The sequence below is a fragment of the Cricetulus griseus genome, chromosome 6 (genome assembly GCF_003668045.3).
Source record: "Cricetulus griseus strain 17A/GY chromosome 6, alternate assembly CriGri-PICRH-1.0, whole genome shotgun sequence".
Taxonomy (NCBI): domain Eukaryota; kingdom Metazoa; phylum Chordata; class Mammalia; order Rodentia; family Cricetidae; genus Cricetulus; species Cricetulus griseus.
Genome location: NC_048599.1, coordinates 120,488,072 through 120,507,770, shown reverse-complemented (window position 1 = coordinate 120,507,770; position 19,699 = coordinate 120,488,072). Strand labels below are relative to the sequence as shown.

At 36.1% G+C, this 19,699-nt stretch overlaps 1 long non-coding RNA gene across 1 annotated transcript in view; it reads left to right on the top strand.

Annotated features, from left to right (window-relative positions):
• Positions 1-19,444, top strand: part of LOC118237816 — a 68,041-nt gene extending 48,597 nt beyond the window's left edge. The window contains exon 3 of the long non-coding RNA XR_004770553.1: positions 19,361-19,444. This is a non-coding gene — a long non-coding RNA (uncharacterized LOC118237816). The remainder of the gene's footprint in view (positions 1-19,360) is intronic.
• Positions 19,445-19,699: the final 255 nt, after the last annotated feature.

Genomic DNA, 19,699 nt, shown 5'->3' with positions numbered 1-19,699 from the left:
TGATAGACATTTTCTTCTGAAATATATTCTAAAACAAAACTACAATGTTATTTCATTTGTTTAACCAAGGCTTAAAATGAGAAGATACAGGGCTGGAGAGATGGCTCAGCCATTAAAGGCTAGGCTCACAACCAAAATGAGAAGATATTAAGATACTCCCTGTTGATCAAATGTCTATATCGTTCACTAAGGAATCTTCTACTAGATTAGTTGTTGTGGGTTCTTCTTCTTCTTCTTCAAAAAAAAGCCTTAATGTACATATATTACATGTAAGATCTTTTTAAAGATCAAGGCAGGGGAGATGGTTCAATGGTAAAAAGTGTTCTCTGTGCATGCACGAGGATATGAATTCAAATCCTAGCACTTATGAGAAAACCAGACCTTATGGTATGTATCCATAACCACACTCTTGGGGAGGGTGGAGGCAGGCTGATCCCAGGCATTCGGTGACCAGCCAGGATATTGGAAATGGCAAACTCCAGGTTCAATGAGAGACTGAAGATTCAATGAATAAAACACAGAGCAATAGAATAAAACAAGAGACACTGGATGTCCTCTTTTGACCTCTACATGCAGGTGTATGGGTCACTGAACCTGCACATCCACAACACACACACACACACAAATTAAAGCATCTTTGCAAAAGCTTAAAAATTAATCTGTCCTACATATAAAATGAAAGACATATGTTTGCCAATTAATTTTGTTAAATTTTCCTTCCATGTTCAAAATAAGCAATACATCTTCAACCAACACTAACATCTGGGCATAGATAAGATCACTCTGTGAGTAAATTAAAGCCTCATTTCAAAACCACACTTACTGCTTACTAGAAACCCTATGTGATCAAATAGAATCTAGTCTGCATCTTTATGATGTAAGTTTTCTACTTTGTTTCAATAAGTCAGACTCAATTTACACAAGATTTATTTTTACTTATGTGTGTGCTAATTTACTTATATGTGTATGAATTAATTTACTTATGTGTGTATTAATTACTTAGGCGTGTATCAATTTACTCATATATGTATATGCATATATATATATATAAATTTACTTATGTGTATATATTTGTTTTAATGCCACAAAGAAGCTAGAGAGGATGCCAGTCACAGATTGGGAGAAGATATTTGCAAAATAAAAAAAATGACTTGCTAGCATCTGGAAAAAATATAAATTACCACTTTTCAATATTAAATAAAAAAGCCAGTTAACTAACCAGGTGATTAAACAGTTGGACAATTCACAGGAGTGGGTATAAATGAGAACAGACCTTTGAATGACATCACACTTCATCTGGGATGGATAAACAAAGATTAAAGTTAAAGAACTTAATGGCCATTAGATGGGAGAGCAATGTTTGATAAATCCAAGTGTGAGCAAACTAGATCTTTGATACATTATGTCGGGAAATTGGACACAAAGTAGACAAAGTAGTTTGGGATATTCAGCATAGTGTCCTAAAAAAAAAAAAAAAAAAAAAAAAACTGTAGAAGGAATTTCCAGAACTCTTTCTCAAAGAGACCTCCACATATGTTCAGAGAAGCATTTAAATTATCACTAAATTTGGGTAAGTTTATAAAAATAAATACTTGGGCAGGGGAGTGGTGGCACACAGCTTTAATCCCAGCACTGGGGAGGCAGAGACAGGTGAATCTCTGTGAGTTCAACACCAGCCTTGTCTGCAAAGTTACATGGACTTAGCCTAAGGGCTGAGAACACATTAAGTACCCAAGTGGATGAACATTATATCCATGAAAAGAAATACTTTATCCATGGAAAGAAATCCTATAGAAATTGAAATGAATGAATTATGTGTACCTACATCAACCTGAGTAATTCTCAAAAATCCCCACAATGCTGATGGGAAAAATTATGTTAGAATATTTAAAGCATGATACACTTTATGTAATGTCTATTCACAAAAATGCAGTATCAAATGTAGTAGTAGATGCTACATATATACTATAAATACAACACAACATAGGTGAACACACAGTGTTCAATAATGTTTATGAGAAGCAAGGAGAGAAGAAAAATAGGAGTTACATCAACAAGGGGTTTGATTTTGTTTGTAGTGTACTTTTTCCTCAGAGAAAATTGAACTAGATGTAGAAAAACATGAATGTCCCCTTAGTGGCAATAGGATCTGTATATTTCTTTGCTTGGAATTTCTAATATCTTGAATTTTCTCTCAGAAGAACACAGGAACGATTGTTTGCTTGAACATTCATGCTGTGGCAATCACTGAGGGCTGACAAGAAAATCCAACTACAGGGTTTTTTGAAAGAGAGAAACACTGTTGGATAAGAAAACAATGACCATTAAGTAGAAATAGTGGGCAAGACGTAGAGCATCAGAAATATTCAGGCACAGACTGTCATCAATACACAATCCTTAAGGGCCTACCTCAGAGAAATAGAATATAGACATGGCTGCAGAATGGCTGAGAGTGGGGAGATGGCTGGGACAGGCTAGTGACTTACTGTACTACTGGAGACCACTGTTAATGATGAGATATGGCATATTTCAGCATCACTGAAATACTTGATTTTCCGTATTTTTGCTGCAACAAAAATAAATGATAAAATTCTTGTTTGTGAAGTTCTGTCACTCGTTTACATCTCTGATGTATCTGAATCCACGTGAGAAAATGACATTGAGCCTTATGTGTGATCTTCCTTTCCATTATATATCTAATTCCGCATCTGTGAAAATGACATAGCCTTCCGCAATGGTAAGGACAATTTAGTGAGTCTGACAAGTATTGCCCTCTCAGCTATGGTATGAAATTTTATATAATTCATATCATTTAAAATGCTGCAAAGATGAGGATGAGTGGTGATAATTAATGCTTTCCATATTGCATACTGGTTAAGTTTATACTATGAAACTGACTTTTCCTTCTCCTGAGTGAGTTATTTTGCTTTACTGTGTTACTTTCATGCTGCAGCAAAAATCCTCACCTGTTAACATGTTCCAGGAAGGAAAACATTCCCCAAAGCTTTGGTTTTCACTGATGCTTAGATTTCACAAGTTTTGTTTGTTAGCTTACATGAAGTCTAGCTTTAAAATTTTTGAGTTTGTGACTTGTTATTGATGTTGAGATGAAGATAAAATATGAATAGCATCTTGACCCACTATATTGCCCCATTAAAATGGAAAGCTTTACAAGCAGCTGGCTCATTATGTCCATCTAACATTTGTGGCCATTAAGTAGCACTAGAGATGCTATGATTTTGGGTCATTTTAAAATTGATTCTTGCAGTTACATAGGCTCTATATACCTTAAAAACATAAAAGCTGAGACTTCCAAGTAGAAGACTGTAAGGCAGTGAATTTCCACCAAGCAGAAAGTGCCATTTTCCACACTGTATTTTGCTAACAATGATTACTACCAAATATAAATTCAACTTTAGTGCTAACTTAATGCAGAGAACCTTCACAAACGGCTTTCCTAGGCCCTGGGGCCTGTTGTATGGGAAATCTAGTGCTTCAGATGGAAACAAATAATGTAAATACGCATTTTCTGTGACAGTATTACAAAAAGCAGCATTAACAAAAGGACCTGAAATGGATCGCTATATTTACATTATGTCCAGCTGATTCACTCTTCACTGGGATCATCAAAGTCAGGCCTGCAATCATAATTCTTCCAGCAAAGACAGACCTCTGGTGTACTTGGTTCCATCTTAAAGACATTTTACCTAAGTAAAACCTTTGGTATGAACAAAATGGGAGAAGCCTGACTCATTCTAGGAGATGGAAACAGTTTTTTTTTTTTTTTTTTTGCAAAATGAATAGAAGTTTATAATTCAGTTAATTAATACCCTTATTGTCTGGTTGATGTGGCTCAGGATATTTGAAGTATTCTATCTTATGAAGAGATTATGAAGATTTTTTTTTGTTTCAAGATAACACATCTTCTGAGGAACTTAGAGAAAATAACTTTTATTAGAAAATCTTGCTTTCACACAGACCTTTACTACTGTTGATAACTAGTGGTGAGTATTAATGACTTGTTTTCAATCTTCTGAATTAACAAATACTCAGAATTTTTAAATATTAAAATTTATTTTCCTAGAACACCAAGAAAACAGTAAAATTACAATTCATCTGGACAAATGCTTCCAATGATATTTGAGTACCTACCTTATTAATGCTGAATTATATTGTGAGATGTCATCAATCGGTAAATATCTGTCCTGTTGCTGTTATGGAAGTTGCAGTTTTCAGGATTACAAGAGATACTTACATGGGAAGTTGATTAGGGGAGAACATAGCTAGAGCCCACCAGAGTTAAAAAAAAAACAGAGGGTGGGCATCCTTTGACAACGTAATGACCATTTAATGAGGACTGAAGCTTCAGTGAGTTTTGGGAGTGGAAAATTGTTTGGAGAAAGGAAGAAATAAGTTTCTTGAAGTGAGGTTGTTTGTTAAATGATATTTACAGGTACACTGGTCAGTCAGAGAAAAAGCACATATGTCTTTAACTATGAAAGAACACAGCCTATGTTTCTAGACAGGCCTATTGAAAGAGATAATATTTTTTTCAGTAATCAAACTGTCCTTTCTTCCTGATGAACATATTTCTGTGTGCTTCCTTACAGATTCTTGTGAACCCTTCACTACTTTGCACATACATGTCATGTAACATCTCTCTCTCTCTCTCTCTCTCTCTCTCTCTCTCTCTCTCTCTCTCTCACACACACACACACACACAAAGACTCTCACCTATATTATCTACTTTCCACCTCCTGAATTCTGATTGTAACTAATAATGAAAGAAATGGTTGATTTCTTCTTTTATTTTGACAAAACATTTAAATCATTACTCTGCATTTTCTATGTCGAGACATGCCAAAGATTACAGGACCAGCTGCTGACAGAGTTTATGTTCAGCTGGTCTCACAGTCACTTAGTCCCAAATAAGCATGCTGATGCTTATATTAATTATAAACTGTTTGGCCAATGGCTAAGGCTTTTGATTGACTAGCTCTCGCTTAATTATTAACCCATTTCTATTAATGTAAGAATTTTCACATGGTCTCATCTCACTGACGAATGCTCCAGCATGTTGGGCTACATGGTGTCCCTTGGTGGCCTCTCTGTGAATCCCCTCCCCAGAATTCTCCTTGTCTGGTAAACCCCTATACTTCCTGCCTGGCTACCGACAAACCAGTGTTTTATTCATCAACCAATAAGAAAAATATATATACAGAAGGACATTCCTTCATCAATCAGATTTGACTGCATGGTGTTGGTCGTAGCAAATCATTTCCATTTCCTATTAGTACTGTGATTCTACCTGTTACCATGTCCAACAAACATGTATGCTGTGAATCTGCAGACTCTTAGCTAACTCGATAACTTTTAATATTTTTCTATTAAAAAATGTTATATAATTGTATATCTTATTGGTTTGGAGTTAATTTGACAAATATAATTACCATGTGCATACAATGATGTATACTATAACTTTCTAAAATCAACCAGGGGAATGATTTTAACAATCCCATGGCAAAATTAATACCTATCTTAAATTTTTTTTGATTAATGTTCGTATTTATCTGAAGAAAACTATGCTGCTCTGTGCTCCTGTGTTCCTTTTATGGGATGACTTCATTTCCTATGTTGCCTGTTCTTTTAAGAACTAAGAATTGTTTTAATGTTTTTCTTTTCTTTACTTTTTATGATCTTTGAGAGACTGACCTGGAGCACACTCTGTAGACCAGGCTGGCCTCTAACTCACAAAGATTGCTTCCCAAATGCTAGTATTAAAGGTGTGCACCACCACCACCAGCTGAATTGTTTTAATATGATAAGATGTTAAAATTTGTAAGAGCATTCAAGTATAAAATTTCTCTACTTTATACTATTCTAAAACAATGATACTTACATGGTACACTTTGCTTATTCATCCAAATGCTTTGACATATATTGTCAGTTTGTTAACATAGCTATCTCTTCTTATCAAATATATAATCCTGATTTTGAACCTTCAGTTAAGATACTGAACATTAATTATCATTGCAAATTTTGCTCTCACCAGAAAAGAGACACTCATTGATATAAGAATATGTTGTGTTCACATGTGATTTTAAAGGAATTGCCCTGTGTGTATTTGGACTGTGTGTATGTGGGCAATAAGATCAGTTGGAGAGTGTGAGTTTTTCATGGAACAGGATGCATTGCCTCAACCCTAAAGTGAAGATAGCTGTATATTGGACCCATGAAATATGTAGTTATGGGTTTGCTGAAAATAGAGAATATTCGTATGCTATGAACCATTCAGCACATGATCCCCGAGAAATAACTGAAGACACAATTTTCAACATGAATAGGCAATTTTAATCTCAGCTTTTCTGTGGGGAAAATAATGTCTGCATGTGGAAAACTTACTTGGCTACAGCTATTATGTCAAGGAGACGGCGTATTTGTCAGTCATCTTACTAGCTGCTACTTGACGACTCGATGCTGACATGGATAACATTTAACACTGTAAAAGTTGACCCTTTACATGTATGATTTGTAATTTTTGTGTTGTTTCTTTCTCTATAGATTCTCAATACATGAGGTCTTATTTCCATTAAAATGGAGATAGCAGGTAGATAGAGAGGTATGTAGCCACTAAATGCCAATTACAATTTCAGGGGACCCACCAAGTTCTTGGGGCTTTAGGTAGGCACTATACCTGTATGGTCTACGCAACTTCCTGCACACATAAGCACAAAAGACACAAAGAGAACACAAACTAACCTCAAGCATTTAAGTTTTTATAAATGAACTATACTAATTTAACGCTAAATTCTCACCAGGTTTTACATTTTTATAGAGAAGTTAAATTATTGAAAAGTCTGTAGAAGAATAATATTTAAAACCCTAGACACAAATGAATCCCTACTATTTCACTAAGATAGATCTTGTTGCTGTCAGCTTAAGCTTGGCTAAGACTACCCAGCTTAAGTTAACAACCTTCCTTTTCAATTTCTTTTTTGATTTTGACCTTGGGCCATGTTCCCAATTTGCTTTGTTGAGCTTGCTATCCTTTTGGTGGTCAAGCTTAGTGTGCCAGAGATGACAATGAGGCATGTTTCTTGTTGCTCTTTCAGGTGATAAGTAGTGGTCCTCCAGCAGCTAGTAGAAGGACTATTTACATATGGGGAGGAAAAGAAACTCACCTGTGTGTGCTCTCTGCTCAATTCAAATCCAAAGTGCATGGCAAGGTGAAAAAGACTGGAGCAGTTTTTTTCCATAGCTCCTTCAACCTCGTCATTGTGTCATATCAAATTCAAAGAGGCTGTGTGGAATCATCTCCTACCGCTTAGAGAAAACTTCACCTCACCATGTTTTAGAGGAGTGCTCTGCTAAACTGTGTGAGATGAGAAGGTGCTTTGCAATTTTCTCCCTCTATTATGGTTGTGGGAAGACATAATTGTTCAGTTTTTTTCTTCAATAAGCCCTCCTTTCTTTTATGCATTAATGTATTCCATATTCAACGATGATGAAAACGTGGAAGACTATTGGTCTCTCAACAATTGCTGAAAACAATTGGCTTTACAGCCAAAAGACTATTGCATTATATTGAACATTTTCATATTTCATTTATTATCCCCCTCAAGCAACTGCAGCTGTAATCACTGCTAGGAAGCTTTAAAATTATGTAGGAACATTTTAAACCTCCAGGAACTCTGACTTCAAGCTACTTTTTCTTCTTGTAAGATATCTTTAAATAATTAATTATTTTCTTTTCTTTCTGTTTTAGTCTTTGGGTTTGGGAAGCATTAAGATAACTGGAAATTGAAGGGGGAAAATCATAGAGCAATTCACTTGTGTATTTTTTTTTTCATTTTTCTAAATCAACAGCTTCATTTTGAGACAGCTAGAGTACATTCTTAACAGAGGTCAATAGCACACTTGCATGTTATTTGTAGTTGTCCCAACTCTTATCTGAAAGCAGTGGGTTGGTATTGTGAAGGCTGTGGAAACAAATCCAAGCTCCATAGGCTTTGTTCTTTCTTTTACTACCAACAGAAATTTTATTTTTTCTTCTTGGGCATTTTTGAGAAAATGTCAAAAATGAGCATCAACTGGCTTGGAATATATCTGAGTTGTTAGAGGGAGGATTTAATTAACTTTCAAGCCACACAAATTAATCTGGACCTGAGTGAGGACCTGAAAATTGATTAAACTGTGAGCACCTATTCAGAAAGTATTTGACCAGGAAATAAATTTATTTCTTCAAGGTCAGTGGCCTACAAGCTGATGGGCCACTTAGATTAATGTGCACTTGGGTTTCAGGTTCTTCCCACTGTCTCTTAGTTCATCCCCACCCCACTATCACATTCTGTTATCTGTTGTCTACTCCATCAGGCTGTCACCTTTTCCTGCTAACCAGGCTTTTTTCAAGAAACCTTTGAAGCAAGCATTGTTTTCCACTCCCCCCTCTCTGTTTCTTGTCAGGACATTGACATCACAAACAGTATTTCATTTAATTGTTTTATTCAAGATTTAGTCAACATAATGATTTTTAACACAAGATGGGAAATAGCTTTACCAAGATTGATTTTACCTTGAAATATTAAATGGCCATCAAGTAGAATATATTTATCAGTCTCATAAGCAAGCACCTGATTTAATGACATGCCTAATTTTCTTCAATGCCTTTCAATGTTTTTCTAGAGGCTTCATACACATAACATAAACACAAACACATGTGTGTGTGCGCACACATACACACATGTGCATGCTTATGCAGGCAAACTTGCATGCATGCTTGCACACACACAACTGGAGATTCTATTTCTTATGAAGACACATGATGAACTGTCAGTCATTAATGTAAGGGGAAAATGATTAGAGAACTTGTGTTTGAGGAATAAGGGAAAAGAGCCACAGTGTATCCTAAGAAGAATGGAAATGAGGATAGGGAACCACCCTTGGTTTAAGAAGAGCATCTGAAACAGTATTCAGCCTTGTTACTCTCATTTATATAGAAGTAAGTTATGGTCTTACAAGATTTTCTTCTAGTACATTATTTAATAGTGTACGGTAAGCAGCCATGGGTTGACAGGTATTACTTTTACCACTTGGTTTAATTCAAAGTATAAGTTAATGGACTATTATATTGATAATTAATTTTCTATACCAAATTAGGCTTTGGTGACTATTGTATCATCCAGGCATTCTTGCATAATAATGAATACTTTCCCATTGTTTTCACTTTGCCTAAAATTTTTAAATTGTTCTTGTAATAACATAATAAACAATGTTTTTTGGGATTTTAGTTATACATACATACATATATATATGTATATATATATATATATATACACACACACACACACATATATATATATATATATATTAGTATAGACTTTTTTTATTTTAACAAAATTATAATTTCACATTTCAATGCCTTCTCCCTCCTACACAAACCCCCACCAGCCCCCTCCCCACTCCCTCCTCCACTCTCCATAGAAGGTAGAGCCCTCCACGGGGGCTCCCCAAATTCCACAACATCATCCTGGGCCGGGCCTTGGCCCTCCCCCATGTGTTGCATTTCTCTGATGGCTAAGGATTTTGAGCACTTTCTTAAATGTCTTTCAGCCATTTTAGATTCTTTGTTGAGAATTCTCTATTCAGTTCTGTGCCCCACTTTTTAATTTCACTGTTGGTGTTTTGATGGCTAACTTCTTGACTTCATGTATATTTTGGAAATCAGGCCATACTTTGAAGTTCATGTTGGAGAGGATGTGGAGAAAGAGGAACACTCCTCCACTGCTGGTGGGAGTACCAACTTGTACAGCCACTTTGGAAATCAGTATGGAGACTCTTCAAGAAAATGGGAATGAGTCTACCACAAGATCCAACAATTCCACTCTTAGACATATACCCAAAAGAAGCACATTCATACAACAAGGACATCTGTTCAACCATGTTCATAGCAACACTATATGTAACAGCCAGAAATTAGAAGCAGCCTAGATGCCCCTCAACAGAAGAATGGATAGAGAAAATGTGGTACATTTACACAATGGAGTACTACTCAGCTGGAAAAAACAATGGAATCTTAAAATTTGCAGGAAAATGGATGGATCTAGAAGAAACCATTCTGAGCGAGGTAACCCAATTGCAAAAAGACAAATATGGTATGTACTCACTCATATGCAGATTTTAGACATAGAGTAAGGGATTACCAGCCTACAATCCACACTGCCAATGAAGCTAATAAACATGGAGGTCCCTAAGAGAGACATACATGGTCCCCTAGAGAAGGCGAGAGGCTCAAGATCTGCTGAGCAAATTGGGAGCACGGGAAGAGGGGGGAAGGAGCTAGGAGAATGAGAAGGAGAGAGGAAGAGGGATGCCGAGGACATGAGGGAGCAGAAAATATGAGTCAGGGGAAGAATACACGATAACAAGAATGGAGATATAATAGAGGGAGACACTTTTGGTTTACAGAGAAATCAGGCACTAGGGAAATGTCTGGAGATCTACAAAGATGATACCAGCTAACTATCTCAGCAACGGAGAAGAGGCTACCTCAAATGACCTCCCGTGATTATGAGATTGATGACAGACTTATATGCCCTCATCAAGCAGCTGGTGGAAGTAGAAGCAGACACCCATAACTAATCACCGATTTGAACTGGAACTCAGATGCAGATAGCTGGAATACCAGCATGGGACTGATCCAGACCCAAGGAACATGGGTTTCTGTGAGGAAACCTCGGAAATCTACGGGACCTCCTGTAGAAGCCCAGTATTTATCCCTAGCATAGGTGTGGACTTTAGGAGCCCAGTCCATATAGAGGAATACTCCCTGAGCCAAGACACATGGGGGTGGGCCTAGGCCCTACCCCAAAGGAAACGAAAGACTCTGATGACACCCTATGGAAGGCCTCACCATCCAGGGGGAGCAGAGAAGATATGTGACAGATAAGGTTTTAGTGGGGGGGGGTAGGGGAGGATGGGTGGGAGAAGGGAAATGGGATTGTCATGTAAAACAATCCTGTTCTTAATTCAAATAAAAAAAAGTTGGGAAAAAAAAGAAAACCTGTACTCCACAAAATTTGGAAATCTAAAGGAAACGAACAATTTTCTGGATAGATAGCACTTATCAAAATTAAACCAAGAATAGACAAGCAGTTTAAATCGACCTGAAACCCCTAATGAAATAGAAGCAGTCATGAAACCTTCCTACCAAAAAAAGCCCAGGGCCAGATGGCTTCACTGCAGAATTCTACCAGAAATTCAAACAAGATCTAATACCAGTACTTCTCAAATTGTTCCACACAACAGAAGCAGGAGGGACATTGCCAAACTCTTTTTACGAGGCTACAATTACTTTGATACCCAAGCCACACAAAGACACAACTAAAAAAGAGAACTACAGACCAATATCCCTCATGAATAGCAATGCAAAAATACTCAACAAAATTTTGGTCCATCAAATCCAATAACACATCAGAAAAATCATCCACCATGATCAAGTAGGCTTCATCACAGTGATGCAAGGATGGTTCAACATTCAAAAATCCATCAATGTAATCCACCATATAAACAAACTTAAAAAGAAAAACCACATGATCATCTCACTAGATGCTGAAAAAGCCTTTGACAAAATCCAATATCCCTTCATGATAAAGATCTTGGAGAGAACAGGAATAACAGGAACACATCTAAACATGATAAACACAATATACACCAAACCAATAGCCAAAATCAAACTAAACGGAGAGAAACTCAAAGCGATTCCTCTAAAATCAGGAACAAGACCAGGCTGTCCATTTTCTCCATATCTCTTCAATATTGTACTTGAAGTCCTAGCTAGAGCAATAAGACAACAAAAGGAGATCAAGGGGGATACAAATTGGAAAGGAAGAAGTCAAACTTTCACTGTTTGCATATGATATGATAGTGTACATAAGTGACTTGAAAACTTTACCAGGGAACTCCTACAGCTGATAAACACCTTCAGCAAAGTAGCAGGATACAAAATTAAAAAAATCAATAGCCCTACTATATACAGATGATAAATGCAATGAGAAAGAAATCAGAGAAACATCACCCTTCACAATACCCACAAACAACATAAATTATCTTGGGGTAATGCTAACCAAAAAAGTGAAAGATATGTACAGCAAGAACTTTGAGTCTTTAAAAAAAGAAATTAAAGAAGATACCAGAAAATGGAAAGATCTCCCATGCTCCTGGGTAGGTAGAATCAACATAGTAAAAATGGCAATCTTGCCAAAAGCAATCTATAGATTCAATGCAATCCCCATTAAAATCCCAACACAGTTCTTCACATACCTTGAAATAACATTACTCAACTTTATATGGAAAAACAAAAAACCCAGGATAGCCAAAACAACCCTGTATAATAAAGGAACTTCTGGAGGCATCACCATCCCTGACTTCAAGTTCTATTATAGAGTCATAGTCCTGAAAACAGCTTGGTATTGGCACAAGAATAGAGAGATAGACCAATGGAATGGAATTGAAAATCCTGATATTAACCTACACACCCATGAATACCTTATTTTTTGACAAAGATGCTAAGTCTATGCAATGGAAAAATATAGCATCTTCAACAAATGGTGCTGGCACAAGTGGGTTCGGACATGCAGAGGACTGCAGATAGATCCATATCTGTCACCATGCACAAAACTTATGTCCAAATGGATCAAAGATCTCAACATAAATCCAGCCACACTGAAACTTCTAGAAGAGAAAGTGGGAGATACCCTTGAATGTATTGGTACAGGAGACTGCTTCCTGAACATAACACCAGTAACACAGACATTGAGATCTACAATTAATAAATGGGACCTCCTGAAACTGAGAAGCTTCTGTAAGGCAAAGGACACAGTAAGACAAAATGACAGCCCACAGAATGGGAATAGTATAGACTATTATACATTTTTTCATCCATACACAATTGTAATGTTAAATAAATGTTACAGAAGACCTTTGTATAAGACTTATTTACTGTCTCTAGGTTTCAGTAGACGAAGGGAAATTTTAAATTAGATCATTAATAATAAAGGTTCTTGTCACCACTTTGATTTTATATTTTATTGAAATTATTTTTTCAAACAGTATACAGTTTTCCCTCCCTCATCTTTTCTTAGCTCCTTCACATCACCCTGCCCACCCATGCCTTCTTTGTCTCTCTCTTTAGAAAATAGTCAAATAAAAAGAACAATCAAACCAGAATAAAACAAATCAAACAAACATAAGAAAATAGGGGCCCAAGAAACACATACACTAGTATATACACACAAACACAAACATACATGTACACACTCATACAAAATCCATAAAAACATGTAATTGGAGACACTAGTATTTAAACAAAAGACCTTTATGGTTTAAAAATGCTCAAATAAAGCATTATGAGATCAAATATCTTCCAAATAACACTGAATTTTGTATTAACAGTCTACTGCTGGGTACGGGGCCTATTGTTAGGTGTGGTTTGTTTCCCTGTTGAGGAGAATCAAGTCATAAGTTAGGGTAATAATATGGTTTTAATTTTATACAATGAAATATCACTAAAGTAATTCTTGTGCTTTAACAACTTTTTGTTCTGAAGGATGAAGAATGTTAAAATGGGTGAATAAAAACACATATTTGATTCAGCGGAAATTGGATAGTGACATCTGAAACAGCCTTGTTTCTAATTTGAATTAATAAAAAATAATCTCTTGGGGGAAAAGATATTGACATTATCCTTTTAAAATTAAAATAAACTAAGAAGAGAAATAGAAAACCATTATTTCATTTCTTGCATCACAGCTTTTCTTCTGTTATCATAACACTCACCTCTTTGACCCAACCATCATGTGGGTTTTGGATTGTTTAAAGTGATTGTTTCATTTGCATCTGTCTTATACCAGGAATGGTCTGAGTCATTGCTGTGCTCCTTTTTTCAGATGCTTGGTACCAGGCCATAATTTAATCAGAGGCTGTTGTCTGATGCCCATTCATTATACTGAATCTCAAGACAGCTGTAGATTATCATAATCATCATTTTTTTCCAGAGCTGATAATATGCAATAGTAGAATTTTCTCTTCATATGAGTATTTGTATTTACAGAAAAGCCTGGGGACTTGTAATAATTGTTTTCTTTGTATAATATGAGATGTTTTAAGAAATTCCTGTTAAATCAACATAATGAAGGGAAGTTTTAGAATGCTCAGAGAATCTCTGCTTGCAACCACTGCCGTCCATGATTTTTCTGTTGTGAGGCAAAGACCCCAGGAGCATTCAACAAGACTGGCGTATGAATTTGAGGATTTCTATTAAGCCTGCCTGAGACTGCCTGAAGAGAAACAGTTCTAGCAGGGCAGCCTGACTGCTTTCTGCAGGGAGATTTTAAAGGCACAAACCACATCCTGGTTGACAGCTGCAGGGGGTAGTAGAGCAAGGAAGCAGAAGGAAAAAAGTGGCAGTTAGCTGGTGCATTTTGACCTGTCTCTGGAACAGGGTCTGGTAACTTTCTAAGGAACTTTCCCATAGGAGAGGATGTATGCAGGCATCTGTTCCAAGTCTGACTATCGATGACAGCAGCAGGGACAAGATGGAGGAATCTTGGCCCAGTCACATTTCTTGTCATTTTTATTATAGTTTTGTTTTTCTTCTACCCACATTGTGCCATTCTTTCCTAAATAAGTACTGGTAAAATTATCTGTGGCAGGGAGGAAAAATTGAAGAGCAGTAGGTCTGCCTTTAATTCTGATTCTGTACCAATTTTTGCTCCTCAAATCTCAGGGATTTGTTTGTCTTTCTTTTTTCTTTTTTGACAAATAGAACTGATATCTATATTCACTGAAATTTTTATTCATACCATGAATTTTGCAGTCATTTTGTGAGTTATCAAATACATATTCACAGCAAATTTATGACAGGTTATTACTCTTATCATACAGATTCTGGGTTGAGTTGTATTCTCTATAAAAGAGCATTGATGTACTAGTACCTGTGACCCATTGGTATAAGTTCAAATGGAAACATCACATTTGTAGATGCAATGCAATTGAGATCATACTAGATTAGAGAGGTCCTAATACAATGACCTATGAAAGGAAAGGATATTGGACAGAAAGAAGCTTATGGATATTAGAAGCATATGGATATTAAGGACACAATAGAGACAGAGCAGAGATTGGAGTTATGCTACCAGCAATCCCTGGCAAACAGAAAAAATTACCTTTACATGCCCTAAGATTAACTAGTCTAGTCAATTTGTCTTCAAATACTTCATTTTCAGAATTCTCAAGGGCTACATAGCTGGTTCAGGTTTTAAATATTGGTTATGCTAGTCCTGAACACAAATGTATAGTAAGTGATCAAAAAACTGACTGAGAATTTAGTGACTCACATCCCAATAATGCTTCATGGACAGTAAGGCATCAATATACAAGTGAAGCAGTTTGCTATTCACAATATAACCACCCATCTGCCAGCCCTGCCTTGCTTGGCCAGATATCAAAAATCATACTTGAGCTGGACAAATAAAGCTATCACTGAAACTGTAGGACCAAAAACCAATCCCAGACTTATCTTGCCATTATGTATTTAAAAATTTGAGCCAAAAAATCTGAGCAACATTCTTGACAATCCCCTTCCCAGTCTTTAGTCTTCTTTTCATATATCTTATTCATCAACACCAACAGTTCTCTTGCTACATCCATGAAATCTTCATACTGCTCTCCATCTTCACACTATCACAAATATTATGTGGACTAAAATGTCTTCTCTTGCGTGGTCCACAAAAGTGTTCTCATATTTGGTGAACAGTAGTTTATAACGACTCTTCAATACACTTTCTTCAGTAAAAACAGTAATTTCTATAAAAGACAAAAATAGCAGTGAGAAGGTATTTAATATCCATTCATACTTTCCAATGTCTTTTGGAAAAGATATAAAATCTTTATATTTTATATGAAGTGGTAAATCTACCCCTCCCAATTTTTATTTCCTTTAATTCTTTTCTGTACTTTGCTCTTTAGCAATACAAAAACAACCAAAATATTTGCTCTTGTTTCATCCTCAGGACAATGAAACTTCCCTCCTTCATTCTGGAACTCTCTGTGTCTAGTATACTTCTCCATCTTTTAACTCCTGTGAAACTACATTGTTTATGAATGTCTTCTTATTCCCTGGATTACAAAGACCTCTTGTTACAGTGTTCTGTCAACTTCTTATGGAGAATCTGTAATTTACCTTGAGAAGATCTCACTTTTAACTTAACCCTATCTACCTCCCTATATACCTTAGTCATTCTTTGACTAATGTTTGTCTGTGCCTACAGACCATAAATGCCAGAGTTTAACTGTATTAGGCACAGAACATGATATATAGCAAATACCTGACAAATATTTGTTGACTCACTGAATGAATGAGTTAGTAAATTAGCATAGTCAGATAAAAATGAAAACTTCAGTCTTTTCAATTTTGTGTTGCAAATGTTAGTGACCAAAGTGTTGATTCAAAGATTTTAAAGCTGACAAATTGGAAAGAGCACTTCTGTTTTGCTGTCCATTAATGGTATTACAAGGCTTTCAAAGTATTAAAATAACAATTGAGTCTTGGCTTTCTGTAGTCAATTATTCTCTGCATTGTGACTAGTTGTGGATCTCTGCAATAGTCTCCATCTGTTGCCAAAAAGAAAAAGAAAGTAAAAGAAATGTCTTTCATGAGCAGTGACAGCTTCATTTATCCCTCAGTACATAAGAATATATATTTAGAATGTAGTTAGAAAGTATATTGATTTAGGAAAATGATAGTAGCAGATTCTCTTGTAGCAATTGTAACCTCTCTAGCCATGAATAGTCAACTAGCTTTACAATAGCAGTCATGAATTCCCACCTATTCAGCTGACCTTAAGTCAAGTTAGGAAGCTGTTGGTAGCCCCAATGATGTAGACTATTGCATCTGTGGAGATATCTTGCTGGGAAGGTCATTGGTATTGATTGTAGGTTTTACATCTGGGTATGGCTATTGATTACTTTTCTCTTTGGCTGTTTGCAAAGGATATGTGGATAGAATGAGAGGTAGTCCTCAGGGAGGTGGCTTCCAGATCAGATCTATTCCTATAATTTCTGTGTCCAAAGTGGGCAGTGTCTTCATCAGTAAGGTCTACCTTCAGGTTCTGGTAGGCAACCAAAGCAACAACAATAGCCTATATTATTTTGGGCAGCCTCTTGGACACCTCTCCTCTGACTAACAACTTAAATGGTGGTTTCCCTTGCCTGGCACTATGGTTTTTGTTAGTCGATGGCTCTTGTGGAAGCACTGTCACACCATGTGGTATGAATTCATTAACATACTTAAATAGTAATTCTTATGCCTAAGGCTCAATGAACATTGTGGAACAGCAGAAGAAACACTATAATAACCAGAAGACCAGAATGCCAACTTCTAGATAATGACTTCTAGAAACAACAGAGATCTTTAGCGATGAAATCTCAATAATATAGTTGCTTAAACAAGACCCAAATAATAATAATAATGCCAGTTAATACTCCAATATGGATGGTGGAAATTTTGTAAGGCCCTACTTTTAGATGAAGAGCTATCAGCAATCAATGATTGCTGAGACTAAGAGGAGCCAACTGATAGATTATGAAATCTCAAGAGGTCAGCATCAAGCAAGAGAAACCAAATAGGCTTAGTGGACTCTGGACTCTGGCTGTATATATGTGTCTCTCTGTGGTGTGTGTGTGTGTGTGTGTGTGTGTGTGTGTGTGTGTGTGTGTGTGTGTGTAACAATGTAACTAAAGAAGAGATCTTGAATTTGAGAGGAAGTTGGAGGCATGAGAGGACTTGGATGGGAGAGAAGGAGGGGTAGAAATGTCATAGTACTCATGTATGAAATTCTGGAAAAAGTTATTTAAAAGAAATATATTATGTTACATATACATAATCATTGATAATTTTCAACCAAAGAATTTGCCTTCACTTTCTGATTCTGTACATTGAAAGGAAATAAAAATTCTTAAATTAGAATATTAGTCTGCCGGTAATTCTGCTGCTGCGTATTTGAATCTAACAAGAAAGTCAAGTCATCCATATGCAACAAAAAGTACATTAAGATTTGCTACTTTATAAGATTTTATTTATTCCTGTTTTAAAAATTAAGAACAGTAAGAGTTGTTCAATTTTCTTATATTAAAATATGTTTAAAAGAATACCTTTTTTTTTTTCAACTGTGGGTCATTGAGACACAGGAACAAGCCCCATTCTCCAGTCATCCATATACTTAATAATGAACAGTATGGACACATGAACTACTATCAGGAAAATATTTGGTCCACATTCTAAGCACTATTTTTTACTGCTATTTTATAATTACTGTTAAACATTGAGACAAGCACATTAGATGGTGTAAAGGGTTTTTATTTGTAAGAAGGTTTTTTTCATTCCTTTATATAATAGTAGCATTTTTTGTCAATTGTTTCATCAGTTTTTAAAAATAAAAATCTTATCAACATAAACAGGTATCCTTATGCACACAAAATACAATTACACATTGGTTTACCTTGTACTAAAAATGTAATTAGAATCTGACCCATTTCTTAATATGCTATCTAAAAGAAGTGCTGTGGACAGAAAATGTGGATCTGGAGTCTGAAGCCAGACAGAAGGACAATCAAGCCAGTTTGCAGACTCTAGCATGAGAAGCAGACATAGGGTATGGTCAATACAATCTTGGAGTTTGGAAGGAGATGACATAAATTATTCACAATCAGAACTCAAAATAGTCCAACAAAGCTTGAACAAAGAAAATGCATGCTTGTTACCTACTAGGCATGGTTTATTTTGACTGACAATTTTATAAATTTTCTTAAAAGGCAAGAATCACCAGTGTAACTTCACATACAAGAGAAATATGCCAGACATCAGTTAGTAGTATTGTATGAAATGAAGTAGCAAGACATTGGCAAGATTTGGATTTTATGATCCTGGATTTGCTTACATTGAGTGTTTTGAAAGCTGTGATCTATAAAACATCTTGACTTCAGACTGTTAATTTTATTGTATGATTATTTCAAACACAGAAAATACATCTCTCCACTAAAATTATAAGTTCACAACACAGACAGAGGGAGTAGCTGTCTAGATTTGCTAATGCAACTATCATGATGTCTGAAAGATAACATATTCTCAATAAATAATTATAAACTTAGTTGGGAGGCAAATCGAGAACAGCTGCTCAAAATTGCAGCTGAATTCTCATTGCGAAGGCCTCCAAAACTGCTAAGCCAAGGCAAGAAGACAGAAGAGATACTGAACAGCAAGATCAGTGGGGCTGAATCATTAACTTGTTTTTGTTTTCTCATGAAGGATGAGATGGCCAACCTAAGAAATATCAACCTCAGAGGAAAACAAGAAGAAGAAGGAAGAGGAGGAGGGAAAAAGAAGGAGGAAGAGGAGGAGGAGGGGGAGGGGGAGGAGGAGGAGGAGGAGGAGAAGAAGAAGAAGAAGAAGAAGAAGGAGAAGAAGAAGAAACACCTCTTAAAACTCAAAGGCAACTACTCTCAACATGTGTCGATGTTTGCTCTATTTCTTGAGACAATGCTCTGATATACTCCACATGTGTTTTACATTATAATTTCTATTCAAGATAGAGGTATGGGTCACAAAGTGATTTGCTATGTCTCAATGGAAGCTTATTTGGTCATT